Genomic DNA, 25,608 nt, shown 5'->3' with positions numbered 1-25,608 from the left:
TCTTCGCTGTCCTCCTCCTCCTTGGCTGAGTGGCAGTTCTCCTCTCCAGCTACACAGCCCCAGCTCCGCAGGGCCTATGCTGCATGCCAGGTACGACGGTGTCACGCCATCTTAGACATGGCTTGTCTCAAAGCGGAGAGTCACACTGGAGCAGCTCTCCTGGCTGCTCTTAAGAAACAGGTGGATGAGTGGCTGACCCCGCACCACCTGGAGATAGGCAACGTGGTGTGCGACAACGGCAGCAATCTGCTTGCCGCTTTGCATATGGGGAAGCTGACACACATACCCTGCATGGCACATGTCATGAATCTAGTGGTTCAAAGATTTGTGGCAAAGTACCCTGGCTTAGCGAATGTCCTGAAGCAGGCCAGGAAGTTCTGTGGGCATTTGAGGCGGTCTTACACAGCCATGGCACGCTTTGCGGAAATTCAGCGCAAAAACAACATGCCGGTGAGACGCCTCATTTGCGATAGCCCGACTCGCTGGAACTCGACCCTGCTCATGTTCTCCCGCCTGCTAGAACAGAAGAAAGCCGTGACCCACTACCTCTACAACTACAGTAGAATGAAACAGTCTGGGAAGATGGGGATGTTCTGGCCCAACAACTGGACACTGATGGAGAATGCATGCAGGCTCATGCGGCCGTTTGAGGAGGTGACCAACCTGGTGAGCCGCAGTGAGGGCACCATCAGCGACTTAATTCCCTACGATTACTTCTTGGAGCGTGCTGTGCGTAGAGTGGCGGATGAAGCTGTGAATGAGCGTGACCAGGAACCGTTACGGCAGGAACAGGCATGAGACCAATTTTCATCAGACCCAGCTGTTTCCTCAACACCTGCGGCAGCACAGAGGGGGGAGGAGGAGGAAGAAGAGAAGTCGTGTGCAGAAGACGAATCAGACTCAGAGGATGATGAGCAAGGTGTTTCTTTGGGGGAGGAGGAGGAGGAGGAGGAGGAGGGGACAGCGGCAGGAGAACAACCTCAGCAGGCATCGCAAGGGGCTTGTGCTGCTCAACCTTCCCGTGGTATTGTTCGCGGCTGGGGGGAGGAGGTTGACTTACCTGACGTCACTGAGGAAGAGCAAGAGGAGATGGAGGGTACTGGATCCGACTTTGTGCAGATGTCGTCTTTTATGCTGTCCTGCCTGTTGAGGGACCCCCGTATAAAAAACCTCAAGGGGAATGACCTGTACTGGGTGGCCACACTACTAGACCCTCGGTACAGGCACAAAGTGGCGGACCTGTTACCAACTCACCGGAAGGTGGAAAGGATGCAGCACATGCAGAACCAGCTGTCAACTATGCTTTACAATGCCTTTAAGGGTGATGTGACGGCACAACGCCAGCAAGGTACCACTGCCACTAATCCTCCTCCCGTGTCCACGCAGTCAAAGACAGGACGCTCCAGCGATCTCATGGTGATGTCGGACATGCGGACGTTCTTTAGTCCAACGCCTCGCCGTAGCCCTTCCGGATCCACCCTCCACCAACGCCTGGAACGACAGGTAGCCGACTACCTGGCCTTAAGTGTGGATGTAGACACTGCTGTGAACAGCGATGAGGAACCCTTGAACTACTGGGTGCGCAGGCTTGACCTGTGGCCAGAGCTGTCCCAATTTGCCATCCAACTTCTCTCCTGCCCTGCCGCAAGCGTCCTCTCAGAAAGGACCTTCAGCGCAGCTGGAGGCATTGTCACAGAGAAGAGAAGTCGCCTAAGTCACAAAAGTGTTAAGTACCTCACCTTTATCAAAATGAATGAGGCATGGATCCCGGAGGGCTGCTGCCCGCCCCAAGACTAAGTCAGTCCCCGCACATACAGCATCTCTGCCTGCACGCCGTGTAACTGGCTGCCTGGCCTGCCCCAAGAAGACTAAGTCGCTCCCAGTCCCTCCACACAGCATGTCTGCCTGCAGGCCGCTTGACTACCTTCTCCGCCACCACCAACAGGGTCCGGGACTCCAGGCGGATTGCTGAATTTTTTAGGCCGCTGCTAGCAGCGGCCGCTGTAATAATTTTTCGGGTGCGTGTACATGACTGCCTAATTTTTCTGGCTGCACTGCGGGCAGCTGCAACAACAAAAGAAAAGGCATGTACATGCGACCATTCCCCTTCGTGATCATTACCTTGCCGTGGTGAAGGGGCTTGCGTATCACAATGGAGCAATGACCGGCGCCTAGATGAGTGTCTCGGGGGGCACACCCACGATAATAAGGTCGTTGCCTCATTGTGGTCAGACCAAATTTGATCAGCTGGACAGTCACTGTTCTGTCATTCAGCTACATCAGCCAGGTGACCATATGGGCTGTAAAGCCACCAAAACCTGCACTCTCGCCATGGTGCGCACCAGTAAAGCACGGCCGTCACTACACAAACAGCTGTTTGCGGTGCGTTACACGATGAGTTTGGTGTGTCAGTGTGAAGCAGTACCTTAATTACACTACCTGATTGATGTATACACATGCAAGATGTTTGAAAGCACTTTAGGCCTGTCATTTAGCATTCAATGTGATTTCTGCCCTTAAAACGCTGCTTTGCGTCAAATCCAGATTTTTCCCGGGGACTTTTGGCATGTATCCCACTCCGCCATCCCCCCCTCCAGGTGTTAGACCCCTTGAAACATCTTTTCCACCACTTTTGTGGCCAGCATAATTATTTTTTTTTTCAAAGTTCGCATCCCCATTGAAGTCTATTGCGGTTCGCGAACTTTAACGCGAACCGAACCTTTCGCGAAAGTTCGCGAACCGAAAATCGGAGGTTCGGCCCAACTCTAGGCTGCTAGTGGTTTAAAAGTTTTAAAAACCTAGGAAAAAACTGAGGCAAAAAGTTAATTGCATTTGGGCCAATGAGTTTTTTTGTTTTTTTTTAATTTGAAAAGTACACTCCCAAAGCTATACTTATAAATGTATACTAATAAAAACAATTGTTTTAAACCAGTTCTTTATAACTTTTCCCATTTAAAGGAAGTATTTAGAGCAAGATACAGTATAACATGGATCTATGTTCCTCTGCCCGGCGGATAAACTGTATACAGATCACCGTAGCAACAGGAATAAACGTTGCAGAATGGAAAGAAATAAACAATTACATTTTTCTCCTGAGTTTTCTCCTAGGACCTAGGTGATATTTTTACATCTTGTCAATGAAATGCCCTTTAACCCTGCAAGAAAATACTTACAATATTTTTCATAGTACTTTTTGGTCTGCTTTTTGGTACTTTTTCAATTGCAAAGTGCCTAAAAGTTATTTTAAAAAGACAATAAAAAATTATCTCCAAGGAGAAAAGTCAGAAAAAGTTAATTGCATATGGCCCAATGTGGCAACAGACACAGCACTGAGAATGCTACTGCCTCTACTTCTGTGGCTGGAGTGCAGAAACGGATTCATTAAACGGGGCCCAAGGCAAGTTAATAGGTCTGATTCCCCATTCTAGTCTTTCTGGTAAGCTGACATGGGAGAAAGGAATTTGGCAGCTGAGCCCCTTGACACTCGCTAGGCCCCAGGCACCTGCCTAGCTTGCCTAGTGGATGATCCTGCTCAGCCGGAGTGAAATCACTGCTGAGACTTTGCTGTGTGCTGGGCTGATTCCCGGACCTAAACCTCTCATGTAAAACCCCCTCTGGAGGCAAACGGCGCAGAGCGATGATCTCTTAACCGAAGAGGACTTTTCTGTCACATCTCGGCTCTGTCATGAGTTTAGAAAACGTTCTCAGCAGTGGTTTTCTTGCCTGCTGGCCTGTCTCAGCCATCACCGATCACAACTCACCCTTTCCGGGCGACCGGCTCAGTCCATTTTTATTATTCATGACACTTATTTTTTTCAGGTTTGCATTTCACTACTTCCTTAAAGAGGCACTGTAGTGTCATATAATAAAAAGCAGGGAGGAAGCCTTGAAGTACACCCGAGGTGAAAATAAACTCATAAGATAAACAACTGCATCTACCCTCTTTCTCCTAGAAATGACTTTTTTTAGATATCCCACAGTTGTATTTTATATTCAAATCTACTTTTTTAAGTTTTTACTGTTTAATTGTTTCTGCTCAAATGACACCTTCATTGAAGTATGTCAGAGCTAAAATCTATGAGCCATTGACCTTTTTTATCTCTATCCTGCTCCGATAATCCATTTTTTTGCTAGGAAAGTGTTTTATGAATGTAATTCCTTATCACTGAGGGTTACACTGCAGTCTGACCCAGTTCTGACTCAGACAGGAACTGTCACTTACATACCTGATTTTTAACTCTTTCAGGCAGAGAAAGAAAAAAAGGAACACAGCCTAGTTATTTGTGTGCTAGGCACTGTACATACACATGTCTATCTCATCATGTTACATGTCACCTCGGGTATCCTTTAACCACTTCACCCCAAAGCGGTTTTTACCCTAACGGACGAGAGCGATTTTCACCTTTTAGTCGCCAATAGTTTAATCACTACTAATCACAATGAAATGATATATACCTTGTTTTTTTTTTCACCAAAAGTAGTAGAATAGAGTTTAGAGAGTTTTAGGGTTGAGGCCCATGTCTTGTGTATACTTTTTAGTCCCAAACTGAATCAGAAGCAATTACATTTTGGCATATTCGGTACCAAAATAAAGACTTGTAAAATAAAAACAAAGTGACAGAATATAAAAGAAAAAACGTATATTGTAACCTTAGGAACGTGGGTTTTTAAATACGTATACAATGAGGATATATTATTACTATTATTTTTACAAATAAGGTCTTGTAATCATTCATAGTGTACAATGAGAAAGCAAAACATAAAAATAATAATATAAATGTTAATGTTAATAACCAGGATGGAATAACAATGTGTGGGTTTAACTTATAGTTTGCACTGTTTATTGTAAAGCTATAATAGATGTAAATGTGTAGTTACATAGTTATTTGGGTTTAAAAAAGACATACGTCCATTGAGTTCAACCAGAAAACAAAGTACAACACCAGCCTGCTCCCTCACATATCCCTGTTGATCCAGAGGAAGGTACAACACCAGCCTGCTCCCTCACATATCCCTGTTGATCCAGAGGAAGGTACAACACCAGCCTGCTCCCTCACATATCCCTGTTGATCCAGAGGAAGGTACAACCCCAGCCTGCTCCCTCACATATCCCTGTTGATCCAGAGGAAGGCGAAAAACCCTTACAAGGCATGGTCCAATTAGTCCCAAAAGGGAAAAAATTCCTTCCCGACTCCAGATGGCAATCAGATAAAATCCCTGGATCAACATCACTGGACAATACCTAGTAATTATAGCCATGGATGTCTTTCAACGCCAGGAAAGCAACTAAGCCCCCTTTAAATGCAGGTATAGAGTTTGCCATAACGACTTCCTGTGGCAATGCATTGCACATCTTAATCACTCTTACTGTAAAGAACCCTTTCCTAAATAAATGGCTAAAACGTTTTTCCTCCATGCGCAGATCATGTCCTCTAGTCCTTTGAGAAGGCCTAGGGACAAAAAGCTCATCCGCCAAGCTATTATATTGCCCTCTGATGTATTTATACATGTTAATTAGATCTCCTCTAAGGCGTCTTTTCTCTAGACTAAATAAACCCAGTTTATCTAACCTTTCTTGGTAAGTGAGACCTTCCATCCCACGTATCAATTTTGTTGCTCGTCTCTGCACCTGCTCTAAAACTGCAATATCTTTCCTGTAATGTGGTGTCCAGAACTGTGTGTGTGTGTTTTTTTTCTATTTTTTCCCTTATTTTCCCTTTAAAAAGCATAGAAAATAAAGTAATTACTAAACAAAATTATCATACACTAAATGCATAATTTGTCCTGAAAAAAAAAACAATATCTAGATCATTTAGGTGTGATAAGTAGTAATAAAGTTATTGGTGAATGAATGGGAGCAGCGCTACAAATTGATCTTGTCCTAAAGTGGTTAAGCAATAAATATGGAAACTATATTTGGTTTAGAACAAATGTTTCACTATTATTTTTTTTCTCTTAGCTTATAATAAATCGCCTTCATCAGAACTCTGTGGAGAAGTCTTTGATAACAAAAAAATGGAGATCACACCAAACCCATCACAGAAGCTGAGAGGAATCTGGCTCCTGTTGCGACGCTTTGACGTTTCCCCTCCCCTCTGTCGCAATTAGAATGATCTGGAATCCACCTATTTAATGATCAGTGGCTCTGGCATTCTGCAGATGTGGCCACCATCTCTCCTGGTGCGCAGAACTGTGCAATTATCCCTCATCTGTTGCTTCGCAGAGAGGCTTTCCGCAGTAAATAGCGATGTTTCTTCTCTCTTTGTAATTAATGTAATGAGCCAGCGGACGTACACATCAAGCAACTCATTACAGGCGAGCGGGAGGACCGCAAGCTGGTGCTGCTGACGGACGCCGCGGCCAGATCCGTGACTCACTAATGAGCGTGCTGCGTGGCTACCTGCAAAACGTTTGCTGCACGCACGAGACAATAGAATATGAGTCAGATTGCCTGCGGTTGCGGGAGAGAGCGGAGGAGAGGTGAGAGGGAGAGTGAGGGCCAGTTTACACGGGTGCTCTGCCAGCGTTAAACAAAAGGCACAGCACTCGATGTTCAAAGTGTAACTGTCGGGCGTAAAATCAATTCTTTATCTTTATCTGGTAAACAAGTAATAAGGATGCTAACCAGGTAATCCAAAAGTTACAATCACTATTACTTTTCTTGTTGATAAATGATCATTCCCCAGTTTACCTGACTCTTATTTGGTACACAGAAATTTTGGTACACAAAAAGGAAGTTGCAGGGCATGCTGGGTTGTCCTTTTTTTCTTTTCTATTTCCCCTTAGACTTAACTAAAGCAGCCTGATTGGCTGAAGCCTCTTTCCCTCCTGTTTTCCCCTCCCACACCTCTGTTCCTCTCTGATTGGCCAATATTTCTCATGCTGAGACAATGCACTTTCTATAGTGAAGGGCGGGCAAATCAGGCAGAGGAGAGTAAGGGAGGAAATGACATCAGGATTGTTTTTAAAATAGCCACACTTAAAATGGGAAATGCTAAGAAGGATTTTCTCTTTTTTTTACTGTAGAAAAATCACTAAAATCAAAACGTGGACAGAGCAATACATGTGTTATGTAAGTAGAGCAAGTATTTAGCTGCTTATATACCAGTATGTGTTTTTTTTTTTTTCTGAGGTAGTATGGCTGACAGCTCCTCTTTAAAGTGAACATGAACCGAGTAAAATTATTGAAAATAAACACATGGTGTAGTTTCATATGAATATTACATACGTACCTCGCTGTCAGTTTCTTTCAGAAGCTCAGCAATTTCTTCTAACAATGCCTTCCACTTCTGACAAGATTTTGTCAGAAATAAAATATATCAGTTGCTGTCAGTTATAACTGAAAGGACAACTGACGAGCAAGGTAATCTCCATGTTTCTGTATGGCTCAATTAGGCAGTATTACAGGTTAACAGTGTGCTTATCTGGAGGCTGTAACATGGTCACTGCCATTTGCAAAACAGAGGACGGAGAATTCCATTGATCACAGTGGACAAACAGGACGCAGGAGAGGAGAAAGAGATTGATGAGTAGACTAAACGGGAGGTAAGTATGACCTGTGTATGGTTATTTAGACTTATATTTTCAGTTCAGGTTTTCTATAAGCACTGTTCATTCAAATGCATGGACAGTGTCGGTACCATCATCGACTGTCGTTTGCGCAAACATTGTGCTCAATCCCAATTTTTCCTGTTCCACTTCCATGTCCCCCTGCAGTGGTCAAAATCGACAAAAAACAGGAAGAGCCACTGAAGGTTACCAAATGCTTTTTTTGCTGGCTAGCAGAAAAGCGTTTGAGCGAGATGCGTGGAACGCCTGTGTGAACCTGACATAAAATGTGACATATTTTATTAGGTATCGTTGACACCTGCTCCCTTGCCACTTGCACAATGTCCCCAGCCAACATTTCCTGAAAAAGTTATACCATACTCCCAACTTTCGAAAGTGAGAAAGAGGGACAGTTAAAGGGAACCAGAGACGAAGCACCCTTGTGTATTTTACCATATATATCAGTAAGAACATTAGAGAAAACACTTACCATGCTCTCTGTTTCATCCTCACTGCTAAAAGTGTCTGTAATCAGCTGTGATAAGAATCCCGGACTGAGCATTCAGTCTGGCATTGCCGGGAATGATTATAGCTGAATCATTATAGCAGAGCCACAAGGGGGCAGGCTTGGGCTTGAAAAGACACCAGAGAAGACAGACTCAGCTATAATCTTTCCGTAGCAAAGCTAGACTGAGTGCTCAGTCGGGGATTCTTATCAGAGGTGATATCAGTGAGATTAAACAGAGAACAATGAAACAAAGAGCAGATTAGGTGTTTACTGTCGTATTCCCACTGATTTATAAGGTAGAATACAAGAGGGTGCTTCATCTCTGGTTCTCTTTAAGCTAATAACGCTGTGCGGCCTTAAATAACAACTATCAAAGAAACAGTTTTTCTGTAACCCCCACATTTCTATAGAGCTTTTAGCCAGAAACACTAGAAACCTTTTCAAAGGTCTCCCAGCACAGAGTGTGTGTAATGGCTGGTGCATACCAACAGCGCTTCTGAGTGCTTTTAAAAATGCCATCACTTTGAAAAGCTCTTGGCTAATCTTCTATATATATAATAGAGTAAAGGTGCGTACACACGTCAGATAACAATGAAAGATCACAGACCAATTTTACCCCCTTCCATGTAGTATGAGAGCCATACTCTACACAGTCTATTCTATGGAGCTGAACTCCCCATCAGATAGAAACCTTTGCAAGATGCTGCACACACAGATGCTGTACACATGCAACAGATCAGTATCTGCAAAAGATCTGTTCCTGCAAAAGATCCATTCCTGCAAAATGCATTCATAGTCTATGACATCTGCAGATCTCATACACACCTTGTTTAATGGACATTCATCTGCAGATCAGACAATTATCTGCCGATCTGAAGATCCAACCTGGTGGATCTGAGCTACAGATAATTGTCCGTTAAACAAGGTGTGTACGAGATCTGCAAATATCATAGACTATGAATGCGTTTTGCAGGAACGGATCTTTTGCAGGAACAGATCTTTTGCAGATACTGATCTGTTGCATGTGTACAGCATCTTTGTGTGCAGCATCCTGCAAAGATTTCTGTCTGATGGGGAGTGCAGCTCCATAGAATAGACTGTGTAGGTGTGGCTCTCATACTACATGAAAGGGGGTAAAATTGGTCTGTGATCTTTCATTTTTATCTGACGTGTGTACGCACCTTAAGTGCCTCAACCTTCGAGCAAGAAGAAGAAGTACTTTGCATGAGAAAATGTATGCGTGCTCAATCACCAAGTTTTAGGCTTCTTTTCCACGGACTGTTGAGCTGTGTGCTCAGCAAGCAGTTACCAGGCAGCAGTAAGCAGTTACCAGGCGGCAGCAAGCAGTTACCAGGCAGCAGCAAGCAGTTACGCAGTTACCAGGCAGCAGCAAGCAGTTACCAGGCAGCAGTGAGCAGATACCAGGCAGCAACAAGCAGTTTCCAGGCAGCAGCAAGCTGTTACCAGGCAGTAGTGAGCAGTTGTAAGAGTTTGAGAGGCATGTTACTGCCTATCAACTGTCCGTGGAAAAGAGGCCTACTCTAGCAAGTCTGGCTTTGCAAATCTGGCCTAATTGGCTATTCATGAGGCAATGCTCATGCAAATATGCATTTGCTTTTGCATGCCAAACTATGCAGGGTCAAAAAACCAATACTGCAAAGCGGTCGCCCTGCTACATGCCAGTGATGAGCGAAAATGCAAAAATTTGTTTCGATAAATTTTTACCGAATTTTCGCCTAATTTCGTTTTGACAGGCAAATTTTCCATCTAATTTTTTCACGTTCATTTTCGCCTAAGGGCAGTCATTTTCGCATTACTTGCGTATGATTGCAGACATTTTTCACATAAGGGCATTAGCGCCCGCATTCAGAGAAGTTTCTTGCGCATTATTGCGGGAATTTTTCCGTATAAACGTCCGCATAGATTGAATTTCCATGCGGATTATTGTGGACATTTTTCCGCATAAGGGCATAAGCATCCGCATACAATGAATTTTCGATGCTGGTCGAAAACGCAAATATTTCTGAAGATTTTCGTGAAAATTCGCCAAAAAACGAAAACGGGATTTTCGAGGCGAAAATTCGCAAGCAACATGCTACATTAGCACTATCCAGGAGCGCCACGGGGAGGATTCCCAATGCCCCCCTTTTATACAACCGGGGGGACCACAGGGTCCCAGGCTCTCTCACTGCCTGGGAACCACAGCGACACCCCGGAGGGGGAGGCGCAGGCGACCCCCCCCCCCCAAGCGTGGCCAGCGTCGGGGAGAGCCGTCCACACCCACCTCCCAATATTAAAAACAGGCACTTACCTTAACGTCCATTGCGTTCTGCTACATGCGCATTAACTTGGGGGCACCACATGAGAAAGGAGTGAAGCATGGGTCACCCCGAGCTTTAGAGCTCAGGGCTGGCTCACATACAGCACTCCAGAGGGGGGGGGGGGGGGGGGGGAGGACAGGTGCAGACAACTCACTCCAGGGCTCACACCACCGGAGCAAGCCATCCACCACCTGCCTCCAAAGGATACAAACTGCAAAAAATGCTTTCCATGAGAAAATTAATGCGCATGTAGCAGAACACAATGGACGTTAAGATAAGTGCCTGTTTTTAATATTGGGAGGTGGGTGCAGACGGCTCTCCCTGGCGCTGGCCACGCTTGGGGGGGTCGCCTGCGGCACCTAGCCTCCCCCTCCGGGGTGCCGCTGTGGTTCCCGCGGTCCCCCCGGTTGTATAAAAAGGGGGCATTGGGAATCCTCCCTGTGGCGCTCCTGGATAGTGCTAATGTAGCATGTAGCAGTGTTGCTTGCGAATTTTCGCCTAAGTCATTTTCGCATCGAAAATCCTGTTTTCGTATTTTGGCGAATTTTCACGAAAATCTTCAGAAATATTTGTGTTTTCGACCAGCATCGAAAGTTCATTGTATGCGGATGCTTATGCCCTTATGCGGAAAAATGTCCACAATAATCCGCATGGAAATATAGACTATGAATGTATTTTGTAGGTACTGATCTTTTGCAGGAACGGATCTTTTGCAGATAATGATCTTTTGAATGTGTACAGCAACTTTGTGTGCAGCATCTTCCAAAGATTTCTATCTAAGGCCTGGAACCCACTGAAAACCGCAAACGCAAAACGCAACCGCTAGCGTTTTGCCTGAGCGTTTTGCAAGCAGATTCATGCGCGTTTTTGGTCGTGTTTTGCAACATTGTATTTTTTTGCCTAGCGGGTGCCTAGCGTTTTGCGTTTTTATCCTGATTGGTCCTGTGAAATATTTTTCATTTTGTTACAGTGTGCTGAACCGCAAAACGCTAGCAAAACCGCTCAGTTTAGGTTTTGCTGAGCGTTTCCGCTAGCGGTTCAATACTTTACATTGAAGCGCTAACGCTCCCAAAATGCTGCATGTCCTGCGTTTGCGTTTCTGCGAAACGCAAACGCTCCTGTGGAAGTTGCCCCATCCATTAACATTAGCCCAGCGTTTTGGCAAACTGCTAGCGTATCGCAGTGCTGCCAAAACGCTGCCAAAAGCGCTCCTGTGGGTTCCAGCCCTGATGGGGAGTTCAGCTCCATAGAATAGACTGTGTAGGTGTGGCTCTCATACTACACGGAAGGGGGTAAGATTTCTGTCTGATGGGGAGTTCAGCTCCATAGAATAGACTGTGTAGAGTATGGCTCTCATACTACACGGAAGGGGGTAAAATTGGTCTGTGATCTTTCATTTTTCCAAAGACTTTTATCTGATGTGTGTACCCACCTTTATTCTTCTTGCTTCAAGGTTGAGGCACGTACTCTATTAGATAGATCGAAGATGCGGCGTATGCTACGACGCGGGACGGCTAGTATATTTGAATGGGATAGAGCACACCAGAGCCATGTGCTTTTTTCCCAAACGCGGGTGCAGCATTTCAGCTGGTGAGGCGATTCAGCCTCAATGTTAAGTATAGGAAAGTGGAAACTCGCTCTGAAAAGCGCTAGATCAGAGCCACTTTGCAAGCGTTTTTGCTACAGACGCTGTTCAGTTACAGCTGTACTGCAACAAAAAAAACCACTACACCAAAATGCTCCACAAATCGCTAGGGATGCTTAGAAAATCACTAGGCACATGCCTAGAATCGCCTAGGAAACTCACTCCAAAAAGCGCAAAGCGTTTGCGATTATGCTAGCGCTTTTTGGTGTGCACTGGCCCACAGAAAATAGCTTTGTTTACACCAGCTGAATGTAACAAATTTGTTGAGTCGGCATTCGGGGGGAGGGGGAGGCAGAGCTGTAGTATGTAGCTATGTTACACTTCTCCCTGGCTGTAAACTGTTTACTTTACACTGTGTGGCAGAGAGAGACACACACAGACAGGGACACAGAGCTGCAGGTGATGATTATTTACACGCTATTTAAAACAATATTTCTGCTTTATGTCATTTCTGAACACATTTTCCTCACAGTTTTACTGCTAGTGAGGAATGTCTCTGTATGCTGGATGTCCTGGGCACAGTCCTCAATAGTAATGCCCACAGTGACTCTTTTCTGTCAATTTTTTTCTCACACAAATGAAATGATGAAAAAAAAGCCTTTGTATTGCTATTTGCTAGTAATTACTGGGAATACATGTGGCATTTAGAATTTTAGCTAACTGTGATAGTCGTCCTTTAACCACTTGAGGACCCACCCTTTACCCCCCCTTAAGGACCAGCGCTGTTTTAGCTGATCTGTGCTGGGTGGGCTGTGCAGCCCCCAGCACAGATCAGGGTGCAGGCAGAGCGACCAGATGGCCCCCCCTTTTTTCCCCACTAGGGGGATGATGTGCTGGGGGGGTCTGATCGCTCCTGCCTGCCTGGGTGTTGCGGGGGGGGGGGCACCTCAAAGCCCCCCTCCGCGGCGAAATTCCCCCCTTCCCTCTCCTCCCTCCCTTCCCCAGAGATCCGAGGCTGCACAGGAACGGATCTGTCCTGTGCAGCCTATAACAGGCTCCTGCCTGTCATGTGACAGCAATCCCCGGCCGCTGATTGGCCGGGGATCGCTGATCTGGTACAACGCTGCTACTGTTAGCAGCGTTGTACGGATGTAAACAAAGCGGATTATTTCCGCTTGTGTTTACATTTAGCCTGCGAGCCGCGATCGGCGGCCCGCAGGCTATTCACGGAGCCCCCCGCCGTGAATTGACAGGAAGCAGCCGCTCACGCGAGCGGCTGCTTCCTGATTAATTAGCTTGCAGCCGGCGACGCAGAACTGCGTCGCTGGTCCTGCAGCTGCCACTTTGCCGACGCGCGGTATGAGTGCGCGGTCGGCAAGTGGTTAAGCCACACCCCTAGCTTTGCAAACTGCCTATAAGTGGTCCTGTTCATGACAGGTGTGGACAGAGCTAACCGAGAAATAATGGACCCAAGTTTTGTCCCCAAATATTGGGCAAAGTTTCCCCAAAGTCGGCAGCTGGATGGAGTTGTTATTGCCGCGATTTCGATCGCAAAAATAGCGAAAACTAAAAGGCGTAGGGCGGCGGTTTATATATTGTTGGAAAGAGGAGGAAGAGAGCTTCAAAATGGTATGCATCTTTCCATAGTTTCTGCACTTCTCGGAGTCCCTTTAATGACTAACTGTACAAGATTTCTTTGCAAGCTTTCGAAACTTTAGATTTCAGGCATGTTTCAGAACTGGATCAGAACCATACCACACGCAACTGAAAGGACAACTGATTTTCAAAGTAATGCCCATGTTTCCCAATGGCTCAGTTCACACTATATGCGTTTTAACTGAAAGATTTTTCATAATGCACTGCTATAGAGATGAAAAAAAAATGCTTACCAACTGATTAAGAGTAAATGGGGCCTAAAAGGCATTTTTACACACAAAAAAAGAAGAGTAGCAACATGGGGTCTCAAAACAACTCTCAAATGACCTGAAGACAAAGATAGTTTACCATCATGGTTTAGGGGAAGGATAGAGAAAGCTGTCTCAGAGATTTCAACTGTCTGTTTCCGCAGTTCGGAACATATTGAGGAAATAGAAGACCACAGGCTCAGTTCAAGTTAAGGCTCAAAGTGGCAGACCAAGAAAAATCTCAGATAAACAGAAGCGATGAATGGTGAGAACATCTTGCTGCAGATGGAGTCACTGTGCATTGTTCAACCATTCGGGGCACTTTACACAAGGAGATGCTGTATGCAAGAGTGATGCAGAGATAGTCTTTTCTCCGCTGATAGCACAAACAGAGCCGCTTGAGGTATGCTAAAGCACATTTGGATAAGCCAGCTTTATTTTGGAATAAGGTGTTGTGGACTGATGAAACTAAAATTGAGTTATTTGGGCATAACAAGGGGCGTTATGTATGGAGGAAAAACCATGCAGCATTGCAAGAAAAACACCTGCTACCTACAGTAAAATATGGTGGTGGTTCCATCATGCTGTGGGGCTGTGTGGCCAGTACAACCTTCTGGAATGGCCATCTCAGTCCCCAGACCTGAATATAATTGAAAATCTGTGGTGTGAGTTAAAGAGAGCTGTCCATGCTCGGAAGCCATCACACCTGAATGAACTAGAGATGTTTTGTAAAGAGGAATGGTCCAAAATACCTTCAACCAGAATCCAGACTCTTATTGAAACCTACAGGAAGCGTTTAGAGGCTGTAATTTCTGCAAAAGGAGGATCTACTAAATATTGATATAATTTCTTTTTTGTGGTGCCCAAATTTATGCACCTGCCTAATTTTATTTAAACAATTATTGCGCACTTTCTGTAAATCCAATATACTTCATTTCACTTCTCAAATATCACTGTGTGTGTTTCTTCTCCTATATGATATATTTAACTGACATTTTTTTGCGTACGTTAAAAAGGGGCGCTGGGAAAAAAGGGCGCCGGGTTTTTAACGATAAGCATGGATAACGTTTAAAAATGTATTGTACTGTATTTCGTTTAAAATTAATGTTTTTTTAAAGTTATAAATCATTAAATAATGTGCATTAAATCGGCAATTGTAAAAACGTTAATCTTTCGTTTAAATACTGAAACGTATAATAACGTTTAAAAAAAAAAATTACTAAGTAACCCTCCCTGTACCTACCCCTAACCCCTAGACCCCCCTGTTGATGCCTAAACCTAAGACCCCCCCTGTTGGTGCCTAAGTAACCCTCCCTGTACCTACCCCTAACCCCTAGACCCCCCTGTTAGTGCCTAAACCTAAGACCCCCCTGTTGGTGCCTAAACCTAAGACCCCCTGTTAGTGCCTAAACCTAAGACCCCCCTGTTGGTGCCTAAACCTAAGACCCCCCTGTTGGTGCCTAAACCTAAGACCCCCTGTTGGTGCCTAAACCTAAGACCCCCCTTTTGGTGCCTAAACCTAAGACCCCCTGTTGGTGCCTAAACCTAAGACCCCCCCTGTTGGTGCCTAAACCTAAGACCCCCCTGTTGGTGCCTAAACCTAAGACCCCCCTGTTGGTTTTTTCGTTTAAAAATAATGTAAAAAAAATGTACTGTTTTTCGTTTAAAAATAATGTTTGAAAAAAAATACTGTACTGTTTTTCGTTTAAAAATAATATTTAAAAATGTATAAATCATTAAATAATGTGTAATCATGAGAAGCAGTAATAAAACATTAAGTCTCCGGGCGCCGCTTTTAAAACGTTATTTTTCTCCGGCGCCCTTTTTTCCTATCGGGCGCCCATTAAACGATATTTATTATAGGAGTGAATGGCGGCGCCCGATTTGTCCACTAGCCTCAGGCGCCCGAATTTACTGTTACCCATTTTTTTATCGTAACAACCAACGAGTTATACAGGAAAATCATGACGATTAACAAGGTCGCCCAAACTTTCGCATCCCACTATATATATATATGCAATACAATACAATAACATTTCTATAGCGCTTTTCTCCCATAGGACTCAAAGCGCTTAGGCTCTCTCAGATTCAGTAATTAGTAGGATGAAGTATTCACACAACAAAAGTTATATTTCTGCAAATGCCAGACTGAACAGGTGGGTTTTCAGTCTGGATTTAAACACGTCCAGGGATGGGGCTGTCCTGATCTGTTGAGGTAAGGAGTTCCAAAACGTAGGGGCAGCATGACAGAAGGCTCTGGGACCAAAAGTTTCCAAGTGGACTCTTGGTATGACTAGATTATTAGAACCTGTGGATCTGAGAATGCGGGGATTGCTACGCAGCTGCAGCATATCTTTCATGTATCCAGGGCCTAGATTATTCAGGGATTCAAATGTCAGTAGGCCGATCTTGAATAGGACCCTCCATTCTATAGGTAGCCAGTGAAGGGAGTGCAGGACTGGCGTTATGTGGCAGTGACGGGGTTGGTTGGTTAGCAGTCTGGCAGCAGTATTCTGTATCAGCTGTAGGCGGTACAAGACCTTTTTTGGAAGGCCAGTGTAGAGAGCATTACAGTAGTCCAGTCGGGATGTGATGAAGGCATGGACTAAGGTTGGCAGATCTTCTGGGGGGATGAGGTGCTTGATTTTTGCAATGTTCTTCAGGTGAAAATAGGATGATTTCCCCATAGTTCCTAAGGCCCCGTTCACACTTGCGGTTTTGTCAAAACCGCACCGGATGTCCGGACCGCACCGGAGCCGGACCGGACCTGATCCGCACGGTTCCTATCCGGATCCGGTCCGGATCCGGTCCGTTTGCATCCGGTTTCCGTGCGGTGTGAACACGGTTGCGGTCCGGATCCGGTTTCTTAAGGAGATACCATCCTGTAAATACCTGGGGTCTGGGAGGTCAGCAGAAGGGTCTGGGGTCATTGTTGGAGACAGGTGGACGTGTGGAGACCATCCGTGGATACAGAGACTGCAGTTGGGACCATGGATCCAGGCATTTTTTACTCGTAAAACTGGGAATTCTCTCCTTCCTGTTGTTTGCCTCCTCGTTATCAGACATCAGACATGTTGCTGCCAAAACGAGCTCCAGCATGAAATCGCTGCTGCCCCACTCTTTGAACGCTGGGCCCATGTGGTCCCCATCCAAAATGCATAGGAAGTGGGGTAGAACGTCCGGTTTTTGTAGCCAGTGTGTTGTGCGCTCTCCGGCTCTTATTGCTTTGTATTGGCCGGATGGTGCAGTCCGGCTCCGCTCCGGATACGGCTGCCGGAGGAGCCGGACCAAAAAATAGCGCATGTTGGAACGGACGCCGGAGTCCGGATCCGGTCCGGATCCGGTCCGGCTCCGGTCCGGCAGAACGGACGCATGTGAACGGACGCATAGGCTTTCATTGCTATTGCCGTGCGTCCGTTCCGTCCGTTCTGCAAGCGGTCCGGCTCCGGCACGGCGATTCCGGACGGCCACCGCTAATGTGAACCGGGCCTTAGTATATATATATTACGGTTTGCATCATTGGATTTATATTAATATGCTCAGGACATGCCTCATTTTACCAGGGAGCAGACACTCTGCTTTCTCCACATCCGGGCCGTCCCCCGCTCCCTCCATGGTCTTCACACCCTGACTGCAGCCGCTGCATCTACATGCAGGAACTTACTTGTCTCAGCCTGACACTCGCCAGACACTTGTGTGACAATGTACGGAAATATCCATATGGGTTATTTAACAGACATATAGGAGGCTTTAGCATGAATGTATGCATTAGGATGACTATTGCAAAAGAAATACATGTGTATACATACTTAAATAGTATCTTTCCCCCAGAGCTAAATGCACCATAAATTACTTTTATCCTATGCTGCTGTTGCAGTGATCTGAAAACTTGGCTCTCCAGCAGTTAAAGGACTTACGAGCCCAAACAGCTAAAAAAAGATAAGTACCTTATTCAGTTTTAAATGCACGGAGGACGCCGTCCGCGCCCTCCGTGCAGTTCCGCCGGGTCCCCGCAGTCTGATCGCCCCCCGTGCCGCTCCCGACCCCACGGACGGGGTCGGGCTCCCCTTCCTCTCCTAAGATGGCCGCCGGAGCCGGCCGCGGCTGCGCAGTCCGCATACGCGTTAGTGCGGCTGCGCAGCTCTAGGGCCTCCCCCCCAATCCACGCACAGTAGCGTGGATCGAGGGGGGAGGCCCTAGAGCTGCGCAGCCGCACTAACGCGTATGCGGACTGCGCAGCCGCGGCCAGCTCCGGCGGCCATCTTAGGAGAGAAAGGGGAGCCCGACCCCGTCCGTGGGGTCGGGAGCGGCAGGGGGGCGATCAGACTGCGGGGACCCGGCGGAACTGCACGGAGGGCGCGGACGGCGTCCTCCGTGCATTTAAAACTGAATAAGGTACTTATCTTTTTTTAGCTGTTTGGGCTCGTAAGTCCTTTAAGGACCTACAAATCCCACAAGGCATTGCAGGAGTCTGACAGCCACAGTCATGATTCATAAAGGCAAATACATTGTGGGACTTGTAGTTCCCTAACAGCTGGAGAGCCAAGTTTGCAGATCACTGCACTAGGTAATAAAAATCTGACAGTTTGTGGACTTGTCCATCTCCTCCTGAGGAGTTCACACACACGCACGCACGCACGCACGCACACACACTATTTTCTGGTGAAGCAGGAGATTTGGGCGCATGAGACAAGTGGACAAAAAGGGCGCCCCATTCACTCCCATTATCAATAGCGTTTAATGGGCGCCGAACAGGGAAAAAACTGCGCCGGGAATTATTAACGCTTTACAAATGGCGCCCGGAGATTTTTAATGTTTTATAACTGTGCTTGTGATGATTTAACTTTACAGAATAAGCCCGTGAGGAATAACGTTTATAAAGATACTAAATCACTATTTATTCTATTTAATTAAAACCTTATTTAACATTTTAACCCTTACTGTTTGTAAAACATTATTATTCACAAAATAAAGCGATCAGTACCTAACGTAAATTGCAATATATTTTTTACAATCACTATTTATAAAATTTTTCTAAAACATTATTATCCATCCAAAAATTATTTAAATGTTTTTATTTAAATGTATTATTTATTAATGCTTGTAAAACATTATTACCCATAGGGGGTCTTAGGTTTCGGCACCACCAGGGGGGGTCTTAGGTTTAGGCACCACCAGGGGGGTCTTAAGTTTAGGCACCACCAGGGGCTCTAGGGGTTAGGGATAGGTACAGGGATAGGTACAGGGAGGGCTTTGGGGTGGTTAGTTTTAGGCACCTCCAGGGGGGTCTTAGGTTTTGACACCACCAGGGGGGTCTTAGGTTTAGGCACCACCAGGGGGGTCTTCGGTTTAGGCACCCCCAGGGGGGGTCTTAGGTTTAGGCACCACCAAGGGGGTCTTAGGTTTAGGCACCACCAGGGGGGTGTTAGGATTAGGCACCGCCAGGGGGTCTTAGGTTTAGGCACCACCAGGGGGGTGTTAGGATTAGGCACCACCAGGGGGGGTCTTAGGGTTAGGCACCACCAGGGGGGTCTTAGGTTTAGGCACCACCAGGGGGTCTAGGGGTTAGGGATAGGTACAGGGAGGGTTCTATGTGAGAGCAGGGTTAGGTATAGTTTTAGTACAATTTTAATAATACTAATCAACAGTTATTATGAATGTACTGGTATATTAATATCATTGTTATAAACAATATTTTCACATTTTATTATAATAATAAACGATAAATCAAGATTATTCATAACAATATATAATTATAATGTTTAAACAAATATTACTGTTTTTTTAACAAACGTAATTACAAGTTTCAGTTTAGAAACAGGGAAGATTAACGTTTTAAGAATTGCTGATTTCATACACATTATTTAATGATTTATAAATTGTTAAAACACTATTTGTAAACCAAATTCTACACAATATTTTCATAAACGATAATACTGCTTATCGTTTACACCACGCGCCCTTTTTTCCCGACGCCCTTTTTTGATGTATGCATTTTCTGGACCGGCCCTATCAGGAAGCCAACTGAATCACATGATTCAGGCAGCCAACTGCAGGGGGCGGCAGGCAGCAATGTGCGCTGGTACTGCCAATCTTTGTTTCTCTCCCTCCGCTGCTCCTGCACGATTTGGGGAACAGAGCTCTCCTACTGTGAGTTACTGCTTCCTAGTCCCTTCATTATTAATGACAGTATTTACTGCTTTCCCAGGTGGCTATGCCTTCTCTCCATGAGCTGTTCTGCTTCCCGTGCTGTGTAGGCAAGCTGGACCTTATTATTACTTTTTATTTATATAGCGCTGTTATCTTCCACAGCGCTGTACAGAATATATACAGTCTTGTCACTTAACCTCCTTGGCGGTAATCCCGAGTGTATATGCAGAGCCTCTGTTTGGGTTCAAGGTGCGTTTGTAGTTTCTGGGGGGGCTCAGCGCATCTCTGAGCTGAGGCCATTCAGAGGCGGCCTGGTGATGCGCTGATCCCACTTTTTCTGCGCAATTCTTAATTTTACTGGTAGCGCGCCCAGGCTATGCATATGCATAGGTAGGATTTAGTTAGTGTTAGGTCCCCTCCCATGGAGGAAAGACTTCTTCGACAGTGGGAGGGACAAGTACCTAACAAATTGCATTGCAAGCTGTTAGTGGAAACTAACATCCTCCAAGTGGTAGACAGGTTGTATGTGTGCTCATTGTGTATTTGTATCCCATGAGTGGGGTCTGCACTTTCTTGCAGGTAAGCATTCATCTGTTTTTAAGTAGCGCTGTTCATTTCTTTGCTAGGTAATCCCGAGTGTAGCTCGGGCTAGCTGTTGGGAGCTCTCTGCAGAGTATAGTGTGCAGCGGGAGCTTTTACTCACCTCCCGGGGGATCCAGACGTCTGTGGTCGTTCTCCTTCCTGTCCTCCGAGGCTCTGAATCACTCTGGTGAGATCGCCCTCAGTAATCTCATTACAGAGTCACAGGGCCACCCGGAGGACGGAGGTACAATTGCAGCACTGGAGTCCAGGGAGGTGAGTGAAAGTAGAGACTGGCGGCGTGACTTTTTTCCTGACTTTTGGGTCTGAAACATCCTAAAATCCAGAAATAATCGTACCGCCAGGGAAGTTAACTGTCCCTCAGAGGGACCCATCTAATCCCTATAGTCATATGGCTAGTGTATGTATCATGTAGTGTATGTATAATGGTCTAGGGCCAATTTAGCTGGAAGCCAATTAACTTATCTGTATGTTTTGGGGATATGGGAGGAAACTCGAGTGCCCGGAGAAAAGCCACACAGACACGGGGAGAACATGCAAACTCCATGCAGATAGCACCCTGGCTGGGATTCGAACCAGTGACCCACAGTGCTGCAAGGCAAGAGTGCTAACCATTATGCCAACATGCTGCCCATATTTCTGTGCATATACGCAACCATGCTGTCCTGTGTATGTGTGCCTGTGTGTGCAGTTCTGTGTGTGGGTGCCTGTTTGTGCAGTGTGTGTGTGTGTGTGTGTGTGTGTGTATACAGTGTGTGTGTGTGTGTGTGTGTGTGTGTGTGTGTGTGTGTGTGTGTGTGTGTGTATACAGTGTGTGTGTGTGTGTGTGTGTGTGTGTATACAGTGTGTGTGTGTGTGTATACAGTGTGTGTGTGTGTGTGTGTGTGTGTATACAGTGTGTGTGTGTGTGTGTGTGTGTATACAGTGTGTGTGTGTGTGTGTGTGTGTGTGTATACAGTGTGTGTGTGTGTGTGTGTGTGTGTGTGTGTGTGTGTGTGTGTGTGTGTGTGTGTGTGTGTGTGTGTGTGTGTGTGTGCGTGTGGCTGTTAGTGCAGTCAGTGTGTGTGCCTGTTTGCATAGTGTGTACCTGTTTGTGCAATGTGTGTGAGTGTGCCTGTTGCAATGTGTGTTGAGTGTGCAGTGTGTGAGTCTCTTAATGTGTGAGCCTGTTAATGCAGTGTGTGTGTGTGTCTCTAAATGTGTGTGCCTGTTTGTGCAGTGTGAGTGTGCCTGTTAGTGCAGTGTGTGAGCCGGTTTGTGCAGTGTGAGTGTGCCTGTTGGTGCAGTGTGTGTGCCTGTTTGTGCAGTGTGAGTGTGCCTGTTAGTGCAGGGTGTGTGCCTGTTTGTGCAGTGTGAGTGTGCCTGTTAGTGCAGGGTGTGTGTCTGTTTGTGCAGTGTGAGTGTGCCTGTTAGTGCAGTGTGTGTGTCTGTTTGTGCAGTGTGAGTGTACCTGTTAGTGCAGTATGTGTCTGTTTGTGCAGTGTGAGTGTGCCTGTTAGTGCAGTGTGTGTCTGTTTGTGCAGTGAGTGTGCCTGTTAGTGCAGTGTGTGTCTGTTTGAGCAGTGTGAGTGTGCCTGTTAGTGCAGTGTGTGTTCCTGTTTGTGCAGTGTGAGTGTGCCTATTAGTGCAGTGTGTGTGCCTGTTTGTGCAGTGTGAGTGTGCCTGTTAGTGCACTGTGTGTGTCTGTGCAGTGTGTGTGTGTCTGTTTGTGCAGTATGAGTGTGCCTGTTAGTGCAGTGTGTGTGTCTGTTTGTGCAGTGTGAGTGTGCCTGTTAGTACAGTGTGTGTGTGTCTGTTTGTGCAGTGTGAATGTGCCTGTTAGTGCAGTGTGTGTGTGTGGCTGTTTGTGCAGTGTGAATGTGCCTGTTAGTGCAGTGTGTGCGGCTGTTTGTGCAGTGTGAATGTGCCTGTTAGTGCAGTGTGTGCGGCTGTTTGTGCAGTGTGAGTGTGCCTGTTAGTGCAGTGTGTGTGTCTGTTTGTGCAGTGTGAGTGTGCCTGTTAGTGCAGTGTGTGTGTCTGTTTGTGCAGTGTGAGTGTGCCTGTTAGTGCAGTGTGTGTGTCTGTTTGTACAGTGTGAGTGTGCCTGTTAGTGCAGTGTGTGTGTCTGTTTGTACAGTGTGAGTGTGCCTGTTAGTGCAGTGTGTGTGCCTGTTTGTGCAGTGTGAGTGTGCCTGTTAGTGCAGTGTGTGTGTCTGTTTGTACAGTGTGAGTGTGCCTGTTACTGCAGTGTGTGTCTGTTTGTGCAGTGTGTGTTTGTATGAGTGCTTTGAGGCTAGGAGGCACGCTCACAATCAGTCTTCTACTTTGGCAACCTGGTTTCCATGGCTACAAGACATCAGTCATCAAATGACCTACTGCCACAGGCCGAGGCTGTCTTGCAGATGGAGTGGGCGGGGCTTCTGACATGAATGAATTACAGGCGAGCGGGTGAGTGATTAGCCCTACTACCCACCGATCTGTGCAGCAGCAATAGAGCGCCTTACATTGCAGACTCTTGCACAGGCTTATTTCTTCACCATGTATCCTTTTTCAAGTGGACCTGAACTCTTGCACAGGGCAGAAGGAAAACATAGAACAATGCACCCTGTATGTATTTAGAGAGTTCAGCCTGTCTTATTCCCTCTCATTTGGGACTAATCCCTAGTGTAATTTGATCTCTCAGCTGTGTCAGCTCAGGAATCTCTGCTGCCTCAGCAGAGCTGCTAATTTGAAAGCACAGGATGCTATCCCTATGTCTGCTTTCATGAAAGCAGGAAGTAGACACACTGCAGCTTTATTGCAGGATTTATATCAGCTGTATTATTATGTACCCCATGTTCGTTTCTCACTTTGTACAGCGCCACGGAATATGTTGGCGCTTTATAAATCAATACTAATAATAAAATGTTTTTATTTCAAAGGTTATTATGCTATTGCTTATCTTTAAGAGCGGAGAGGGAGTTCAGGTCGGTTTTAATACTACCTGTACTGTGTCCAAGGACATATATTTACCAGTTGATGATGAACAGGAGATATGAGCACAGTTGGAAAGTGTATTTTATTGCTGCAATGACACTTTAAATTGTGTTTAATACGTCTCATAAACAAAGTCAACTCTCTCATAGGTCAAGTGCTGAAAGTAAAACGTTTCCGATGTACACAGTGGGGGGTCCACCTTGGAAGGTCCGCTACTGTCTACGGGTATTGCGTCACTGCTGACGTCTCATAGGGGCCCGGCCCCTGACTTGTAAGGTAGACAATGTCATTAAGCTACGGCACACATAGACAGGCCACCTCCTCCACACTGACAGTCTGCTGGATCTCAGGGTGTGCAGTTTATGTCTGAAGAGCTCACTGTCGGGAATGTGTCTTTGTTCTTCGCTGTAATGATATACACAGGAAGAAAGATGGATCTGCGGCTCTACAGAACGCGTACATCAAAAAAGGGCGTCGGGAAAAAAGGGCGCGTGGTGTAAACGATAAGCAGTATTATCGTTTATCAAAATATTGTGTAGAATTTCGTTTACAAATAGTGTTTTAAGAATTTTTAAATCATTAAATAATGTGTATGAAATCGGCAATTCTTAAAACGTTAATCTTCCCTGTTTCTAAACTGAAACTTATAATTACGTTTGTTAAAAAAACAGTATTTGTTTAAACATTAGAATTATATATTGTTATGGATAATCTTGATTTATCGTTTATTATAATAATAAAATGTGAAAATATTGTGTATAACAATGATATTAATATAAGTACATTCATAATAACTGTTGATTAGTATAATTAAAATTGTACTAAAACTATACCTAACCCTACTCTCACACAGAACCCTCCCTGTACATATCCCTAACCCCTAGACCCCCTGGCGGTGCCTAAACCTAAGACCCCCCTGGTGGTGCCTAAACCTATGACCCCCCTGGTGGTGCCTAAACCTAAGACCCCCCTGGGGGTGCCTAAACCTAAGACCCCCCTGGGGGTGCCTAAACCTAAGACCCCCCTGGTGGTGCCTAAACCTAAGACCCCCCTGGGGGTGCCTAAACCTAAGACCCCCCTGGGGGTGCCTAAACCTAAGACCCCCCTGGTGGTGCCTAAACCTAAGACCCCCCTGGGGGTGCCTAAACCTAAGACCCCCCTGGTGGTGCCTAAACCTAAGACCCCCCTGGTGGTGCCTAAAACTAAGACCCCCCTGGTGGTGCCTAAAACTAACCACCCCAAAGCCCTCCCTGTACCTATCCCTAACCCCTAGATCCCCTGGGGGTGCCTAAACCTAAGACCCCCTTGGTGGTGCCTAAACCTAAGACCCCCTATGGATAAATTTAAATAATTTTTGGGGGTGGATAATAATGTTTTAGAAATGTTTTACAAATAGTGATTGTAAAAAATATATTACAATTTACGTTACGTACTGATCACTTTATTTTGTGAATAATAATGTTTTACAAACAGTAAGGGTTAAAATGTTAAATCATGTTTTAATTAAACAGGATAAATATGTTTAGTATCTTTATAAACGTTATTCGTCACGGGCTCATTTTGTAAAGTTAAATCATCACAAGCACAGTTATAAAACCTTAAAAATCTCCGGGCGCCGTTTGTAAAACGTTAATAATCACCGGCGCCTTTTTTTCCCTGTTCGGCGCCCATTAAACGATATTTATAATGGGAGTGAATGGGGCGCCCTTTTTGTCCACTTGTCTCATGCGCCCAAATCTCCTGCTTCCCTACAGAACATTCTTCAGATGAATTGTTTTCTTATCAGAAGGGTGACTGGCGCTTTATTGGGGATTTATCTGGGCACAACATGGATTATGCTGAGGTTTTCACTTGTTGGACTATCGTCTTTTGAAATGAATGAAGACCAGCGGATCTGCAATTCACGGTCAACCTCTTCAAATTATGAAAAAATTAGGAGGGGGATATGGGAGGAAACCAACCTAGTGTAGTTTCTAACACATAAATTAAAGCAGATTCGAGATGAAAAACTAACTAACAATCTTATCTAAAGTTTAG

The 25,608-nt window shown here is 45.6% G+C and overlaps 1 protein-coding gene and 1 long non-coding RNA gene across 2 annotated transcripts in view; one reads left to right on the top strand and one right to left on the bottom strand.

Annotated features, from left to right (window-relative positions):
* Window positions 1-25,608, bottom strand: part of ADCYAP1R1 (ADCYAP receptor type I) — a 312,660-nt gene that overhangs the window by 207,851 nt on the left and 79,201 nt on the right. The window lies entirely within an intron of this gene.
* Window positions 22,883-25,608, top strand: part of LOC137519541 (uncharacterized) — a 91,074-nt gene continuing 88,348 nt past the window's right edge. The window contains exon 1 of the long non-coding RNA XR_011021003.1: window positions 22,883-23,043. This is a non-coding gene — a long non-coding RNA (uncharacterized lncRNA). The remainder of the gene's footprint in view (window positions 23,044-25,608) is intronic.

This window comes from Hyperolius riggenbachi, chromosome 5 (assembly GCF_040937935.1).
Source record: "Hyperolius riggenbachi isolate aHypRig1 chromosome 5, aHypRig1.pri, whole genome shotgun sequence".
Taxonomy (NCBI): Eukaryota; Metazoa; Chordata; class Amphibia; order Anura; family Hyperoliidae; genus Hyperolius; species Hyperolius riggenbachi.
The sequence above is the reverse complement of the archived record's forward strand: the minus strand, read 5'-3'. Positions and strand labels throughout refer to the sequence as shown.